Consider the following 8,260-nt stretch of genomic DNA (forward strand, 5'->3'; position numbering starts at 1 on the left):
TACATTTGTCTCAAATGTTTCCATTTTGAGACAAATGTAGATTCACATACATTTGTAAGAAATGATGCCGAGCAATTCCCTCTACCTTTATCCAGTTTCCCCCAAGGTAACACTTGCAAAATTATAGCACAAAATCACAACCAGAATATAGATATTGATAGAGTCAGCGTTTTGGTTACCTAGTGCGACTCTGATAAGAATATGCCACAAATGGGATGCTTGAACAAACAGGAGTTTATTCTCTTACAGTTTGGAGGCTTTAAGTCTGAGTTCACAGTGCCAGGCTCTAGGGGCTTGGTGAAAGCCCCTCAACCTTGGGCATCAGCTTTGCCTCCTGCTACCAGCCTCACTGAAGCTAGAGGCTTCTCTTCTCTCAGACAGCTGCTGGCTGCTAAGGCTGACAAGCCCAAGGTCGACAAGCAAAAAGACACACAGTCCTGATGTTACCAAACAGCACAGCAGGCCTTTGCCATGATTGGCAGAGCAGGGCAGGCTGCTGAACAACCACTTGGCTACAAGCAGGGTTCAAGCGTGCCATAAGCTAGAGGCCATTCCCAAAGCTGCTTCTTATATATGGGGAGCAGAACACACCCCTAAAGCAGCTACTCAGCTGCTTGTGGTAGATCCCAGCATGGAGTTGATTGCCAGTCTCACACGGAGAATAACTACCACCAGCTGCCCAGCCACTCAACCAGGCCCAGCCAAGATGACACACAACCTTAACTTCTACAGTCAGGATACAGAACATTTCTATCACCAAAAAGATACTTCATGGAGATTTTTTTTACAACATGATCCACTTCCCTCGTGCTATGACTCTCTTAAACCCTGGAACTGTTCATCTGTTCTCTATTTCTGTAAGAGTATTATATACATGGATTCTTAGGTTATCCTTTGGGAGTAGCCTTCTTTTACAAAACATAATTCTCTGGTGATGCATCCAGGTTGTTGCATGTGTCAACAATCACACTTTTTATTCCTGAGTAGTCTTGCATGGTATGAATGTAACTACTTGTTAAAGCATTCACCCACTGTAGGACATTTGAGTTGTTTCTTCTGGAGTATTATTAATAAAGCTCCTATAAATAATCATGTAGGAAAAAAAAAAAAAGATTATGGAAGACAAAATGGGTAGAGCCTGGACAAGGAAGACGAAGTGGCCAGAGAACTGTGGCTAGGAGATGAGAGTGATGAGAAGGCAGGGCTAACCAATGACAGTTTATATCTGAATGGAGGTGGCCCAGTTCACACAGGAACCAGGTGAGAAGCCCTAGGGTGCTGAGTAAAGATTTTTGAATAGAGGGGAAAAAAAGTGAGGAGCAAATGGCAGTACTACCAGCAAGTGGAAGACATGGGAGAACACAATGGCTGGCCTGTGCTGGTGGAAGCCTCCCAAGACCTAGGGAATCCCCAACACACCCAGCCTAGAATCATCCATCATGTCTGTTTCAGCTTCCTGGATCCACACAGACACCTAGCCACCATGTGCATCAGTCTTCCACAGAGCCAAATGGAACCTAGAATGACCACCAGAAGGAACAAGAAGACATCAAGCAGGTACTGCTCATACCAGGGCTGCTGGAAGGCATAGGGTTTGAGGTGTGCCCCACCCCCTGTCTTGAAGGATGTGGTCAATCCAGCACACCAGCCTCTGGGAGTGGGAGAGCCTGATCACACAGGCAGCCATGGCTGTAGACTTGTACCTGTTGACAAACACAAAGGGGGCATTACTGATGAGGTCTCAGAAGGCTTACAGAAGATGAACTTTTTCTTTCAGATGCACTAAAGAGTGAGTTGCAAAGAAGAGTTGTTGATCTCATCATCCCTATCTAGCAGGGTCCTTTCAAAAGTTCAATAAACAAATGTACATACAATGATGCACATGATGCTAAGAGAGAGAAACTGCTGAAATACTGTAAGTCTATTGAACTAATCCCATCCCAAGGAAACTAACCAGAGACTATGAATAACATATGATGTAATTATGGTATTATAACATATATTGAACACATTCTTTGTGACAGGCTCTGGGCTATGAACAAATATGACTCTGGACTATCAGGCCTTGGGGAAGACACTACATTCTCCTGCACCATGACAGCATCAAGTAGACAGGGTGGCTTCGTGGATATCAGGTCTGTGCAGTACCACAGGGCCATGCACTCAGAAGGACCAGGTACTTGATTTATTGTCTGCATTGTCCATCTTGAAATTCTTAATACATCTTTAACCTGGGCCCCGTGCTTTCACAGGCACCAGTACACACAAATTTTGTAGTCAGTTCTGAATGTAGATGGTCAAATGTTGCCAAATGTCTGGGGAACATTCCAGAGGAAAATGACTCCTACACAAGGGACAGCTGTTCTTGATCTTTTGGGATTTGAGGACTTTGAGAATCAAGTGAAAGCTACCCAGATGTTCTTCAAAAAATAAATATTTCAAACACATGACATAACAAATACATTCAAAATCTCTAGGGCTAACAGATTACTGAGGCTTAGCCAAATTTTTTCAAGTTAAAAATGCCTAGCTATGTAGTTACTTTAAAATCATGGGTCAACGCAATTTTTAGTGTCTTCTTGTGTGGGCTTGTTTTTTGTTTGTTTGTTTGTTTGTTTGTTTGTTTCCTGATATGCAAAGAGGTCTCCTGAAGCACTGAGATGTGGTTGAGGGTTTGTGGCCTTGGAGCTCTAATAGGGAAATTCAGTCCTTCATAATAAGGTCATTGTGCTGGAGAGGCAATTACCATGAAGGTCATCTGGCCCTTCTTTAGAATCACGTAACAGAAATCATTAGCCCCACACTCTATGGCAGTCCCTGTGGTGTGCCCTGGGAATGCAATGGACTGCATGAGACACACCTTGTTGTCCTCATAGAATTCAGTATCTAGTGTGAGAGAGTGACAAGAAATGAAAACAAAAGCAAACAGGCAATTACAGAGCTTGAGATATGTTAAGGAAATAACCTAAATGAGGTGGGTGAGAGGACACCAGCTTTGGTGGGCAGAGAAGGACTCTGAGAAAGTGGCATTGAAGATGAACCGGAATGTCATGTAAGAGCCAGTCAAAGAAAAGAAGAGAAGGAATGTTCTAGAGAACAGCATGGGCAAAAGACCCAGAGGTGGATATCTTCATGTTTTGGAAGAACACAAAGGCAAACTCTTGCCTCAGTAGACTATTATTATAAAAAAATATTTATTACATAAAACCTCTGTCAAGACCTATCTGACATCAGAGATACAAGTGTCTCTATGTAAAATCCTTGTGTCCCCAACAATCTTTAAGATAAAAAATTGTGCTCAGCATCTAACCTAAATTGTTCTAGTTCTGCATTCAGAGGAAACAAGTCAGCTCTTACCATACCTATTTATTATTACCATACCTGTTTATTATTATTTATTGCCTGGGAAACTTCACCTTATTACAAAGTAGATCCACACATTGTTTTTGGTTAAAGCAATGCTTCCTTTAGCCTAAGTGACCATATGCACAGAACGCTGCATACCTCTTTTGTTCTATGACTTGTTTCATCTTAAGAGCAAAAGTGTCTGCCTTCAGCTGCTTTAACTGGATAGTGACACCAAAATTTTTGAATTCTACTCACAGCATGTTTTCAGGGTGGTTTCCAATGAATGGAATGTCTACCATGGGCCCACCATGTTGGATGGCTTTCATTATGCTATTCTGTCTGCCATGACCGACAAAACGATGGATGCTAGGGTAAACTGTTTCGAAGAAAACAGGACATTCGAGCATGTACAGCAAAGGAAGAAGAAAATGTCAAGGGAATCTCAAACTGTTGTTGGAGCCATTGTAATTACACTGGTTTGCTTGAGATACCACAAGTGTGCATGTTCCAAGATTTAAGATTCCAAGTCTGGCTTCTACATAGAGACTCTTTCCTATGTCCAGAAACCACTGAGATCCCAAAGAAATATTCAGAGAAGAGTATTATATATTCATTTACAGAAACCTATACTCTTCCTTCCATTCATATATATATATGCATCCCTTTCTCTCTCCTCCCTGTCTCCTCTTTCTTTGCTTCTCTAATCTCTGCTTGTCCATGACCTCTTTGCATTTACTTCATCTTCTCCACTTTCCACTTATTTCCCTCTTCTCTGAATTCCTGACACAGGAATTGACATCACAATTCATGTGCCACCCAGAAACCTTACATTGCCTTGTTATCTTTAGAGTCTGTGTAGGTTTCTTCCTCAATTTTATGAGAAGTGCCAGAAAGCAGGCAACATAGTATTTATAGTTCCTACCTTTCTTTCTCACACTTATTGAGAGCAAAGAAAAATGACTCATAATAATGAAAGCATCATCTTGAACTGTACCTCTCAACTGGAATGTACATCAGAACCTCCTTGTGAACTCTTTGAAAATGGAGACCACACTTTATGAAATACATTTGTGGGGGTGGGATCAGGAACATATTTCTTATTTTGACCCACAAGCTTAGTTATGAGCTTCTGACCCAGCCAGTACCTGTGTCAGCAATGGTGTCCAAGAAATAGCACTGGTCACTAAGAAAAAAAAAACAAAAACAAAAAAAACCTTGGGTGTGTAGTGATCTGGTCTTATGATCAAAAAATCAGTGATGAGGTTTCTCATCTTGTCAATCAGATATTATGGCATATCCAAAAGACACTGTTGGTATCAATATGGAGAAAGTATGAGCTCTTCACATCCTTGGTTGTATAAGGATGATGTGTGTTTATGTATGAATGTGTCCTCCCTGGGCTGTATTCTTGGAATACAAAGGTTGTCGTGGAGAGTATTTGAGTGACCTTGCCCAATGCAAATGCCATCAAGGAACCTAAAAGAGAATATCATTTCTGGCTGAGAACACTGGACATGGAAAAGAAAGGAATGAAGAGGAGGTAGTTGTTTGGGCATCTGCTGTCATTGAAAGCACAGCCCAATTCCCACCCCAGCAGGCTTCTCCTCTCCTGCCCTCTGGAGCTTGCCATTAGCTACCACCTGCTTCCTTCTTGTGCTGCTGAGATGCACAAGGAGAGACAAGGCCAGATGAACTCTAGGACATGCACAGGAAAGAGAAGCAGATCTGGGAAGGCCATACCCAGGAGGTCACTCTGAGGAAACCAGTCCACAATTTTCACATTTGCTGCCAATCGCACATTTTGGGGCCAATGTGAACACGTATATCTCCATATTACTCTTTGAGGAAGATGAGCAAAGGCACTGTTCATCTCCTTGAGAATCTCTTGGAACTGATAGGTATTTAACATGGAGCCCAGGGACACAAGGATAAAACCAGACTCTCCAAATTTGGCTATGAAACTCTCAATATCCTGAATATAAGTAACAATAGAAAAGAGGTGAATGAATTTATTCGTGAAAAGGTAGAGTTCAAAGGAAAGGCAGGCTATTTACTAACCACACCCTTCCCTCAGTGCCTTCTTGTCACTGTCCTGAAACTGTTTTCATAGCCCTTGGAACAACTCAGCACCCTCTGTACTACTTCTATGCCCAATGTGTGGATGGCCTGGCGTTGATTATTCTGAGACATTAGGGCACATTTTCCCAGATACATAATATTAAATAATCACAGATGGGGGTGATGTGAAGAAAGCTTTTAGGTTACCAGCTACCTAAATAGACACATTACACCTGAAATTCGCATATACAGCACTACCAGTTCTGAATCAAACTCTCATATACAACAATAATTTTGGGGGAGGGAAGTGACATGGTGGGAACATCTTTCTTCATTGAAAAACTATGACTCCAGCATCAGGATCATCCTCCCAATCTCCACCCAATTTGATCATGGAAGACAAGATCATCTAGTAATTTGCCAAGGCCTGACCACATGTTGTAGCACCTGGAAGAGTGCACATGAGGGGCCCAGACCCAACAGGGAGAAGTGGGCTGAGTGGGGTAGCTGGAGAAGATCTCCACCCTAAAAAGTGGAGGCAAAATTAGCTAAAGTTCTTCACTCAATGTGCCACTTAGCATATATTGTACCAATATCCCATGATTTTCTGAGTCACTGAGGTTTACATTACATTCACAGCCATGAGTACACATTACAAACACCTGGGAAGATTTTTTTAAGAGCACTAATACTCACGCCCAACCCCAGACCCTGGGCATGGTAATTTTTTTTTTTTTTTTTTTTAATTTTCATCTCTGTTATGGATTTATCTGTAACCACACAAAAGTATGTGTTGGAATCTGAACTCTTACACCTGTGTACATAATCTTTTTTGGGAATTAGATTTTAAAAAGCATAACTCAAACAGAGAATAAGCTTGATTATTCTAGTTTCTCTCTAGGTAATTTTTTTTTTTTTTTTTTTTTTAATTTTCATCTCTGTTATGGATTTATCTGTAACCACACAAAAGTATGTGTTGGAATCTGAACTCTTACACCTGTGTACATAATCTTTTTTGGGAATTAGATTTTATCATGTTTATGAGGACCTGTGTAAGATGTATCATAGACCTAATTACTTTTGAGATATAAAAAGGGCAGATTAGGCACAGAGAAAAGTAAGCATTAATGGGGAAACACAGGTGACATGTGGAGATAGCCAAGGAACCCAGAGAAGAATGCTAGAGAAGCTGACACAAGGACCTTCCCCAGAACTGAAAGAGAGAAACTGCCTTAGAGTTGGCACCCTGATTTTGGACTTCTTGCTTCCTAAACTGTGAGTAAATAAACTTATGTCCATAAAACAACCCATTTGTGGTATTTCTGTTACTGTAGCACTAAAAAACTGACACAGTACCCCAGGAAATTTTTTAACAAAGGTTGTGATCTAATTTTCTAAATTTTAGCTTTGACACAGGTTTCTCAATTCTTACTTTCTAGTACTTTTTTGGACCTTAACTATCTCTCATTTCTGTAGATGCCCCTAGCTTCCAATCCCTCACCCTATGGTGATGCTCTGCCTGAACTTGATCCTACTCAATATAATACTATAAGATCTACCATCCTAAAGGAGGACTCACAGACAGCATTGTTGTCCTTTTATAATTACCAAAGCAATATAAGATGATTATATAAAAATTGAAAAATCAGAGAAGAAAAATTTATTAAAAATAAGCATCTCATCTCACAGCCATTATAACCCTTAATTACCATTGTTTTCCTGCCTAACCATTCCTTCCCCAGCCTCAGGACCAAGTCTTGATGAACATTTGTGCCAGGTAACACCTCCAGATTTGGCCTGGATTTATTAATGCAATTGAATCTTCCACTATTCAGTCGAGACAGAGTAACCAGAGAACCTACTTTTTCCTATAACTCAACTCCTTAACAATTCTTCCATATGATTCCCAACTCCCTATGACATGCACACCTTAAGCCATTGTTCTCAACACTTGCCCCATCCCTAAAATATCTTGCCATCAACTCAAAGACCATATCCCCCAGGTGCCTCTCCTCAAGTCCTCCTGTTCATTCTATGTAAGGTCTGTAGAGGAAGGCCCGAAACTTTGGTTCCTGGAAGCCCAGGCCAAAACTCAACTCTCCTGGCCTTTGAGCTAAATGACAATGGGAAAGTCTCTTACACCACCTGAGCTTCTGGCTCCTACTTTGTAACAATGGCAACCATCACACCTCCCTCCATGTCCTAGTAGATGACATAAGAAAACTCCCATAAAAGTGCTGCTAGACAGAGGCTGGGGGATACCAGGTCAGAGCAAGCAAGCAGCAGAGGGATCCAGGTAAGGGGAGGGTGGAGAGGTTTCTAACAGCTAAGGGAGAAAAACTTGTCTGTTGGTTTGTTATACTGTGGTGGTGTGTTGCTGTGAGGCTTGAGGCTGTGCCACCAGTGTCTCAAATGCTGGCAGGGTTACACATGATGCACAGCTTTTCAACACAGCTTACAGACTGAGACAGACTAGGAAAAAGGAAGAGGCCATCCACTTCTCAAAGAATTGGCCAGGGAAAACCTTATAAATAGCAGAGAAACACTGTCTGTTACATTACTAGGCAACTATATGAATAACTTGGAAACAATATCTGAAACAGTGCAGGAGGATGAGCCACTTAGGTCACAAGACTTTCAAAATACAACTGGAAAGGAGCTGCATCTTCAGAGTAGGACCAATCTTACTGATATGCATAAACTAAAGCTTTCAAGAGCTCCATTTGGGAGGCGGGGCAAGATGGCGGACTAGGCAGAAGGATTGCACAGACCCTCTTCAACAAAGGAAAAGGGAAACCAATTAACACAGACACAGAAGATAATCTTGGACCCCTGAGCCTTGAAAGAAAGGATT

The 8,260-nt window shown here is 41.5% G+C and overlaps 1 pseudogene; it reads right to left on the reverse strand.

Annotated features, from left to right (window-relative positions):
- Window positions 1-1,437: 1,437 nt before the first annotated feature.
- LOC103207586 overlaps window positions 1,438-8,260 on the reverse strand; it is a 25,905-nt pseudogene continuing 19,082 nt past the window's right edge.

Source organism: Orycteropus afer, unplaced genomic scaffold (assembly GCF_000298275.1).
Source record: "Orycteropus afer afer isolate SDZICR_OR568_19922 unplaced genomic scaffold, OryAfe1.0 scaffold00378, whole genome shotgun sequence".
In the NCBI taxonomy this organism is placed as follows: domain Eukaryota; kingdom Metazoa; phylum Chordata; class Mammalia; order Tubulidentata; family Orycteropodidae; genus Orycteropus; species Orycteropus afer.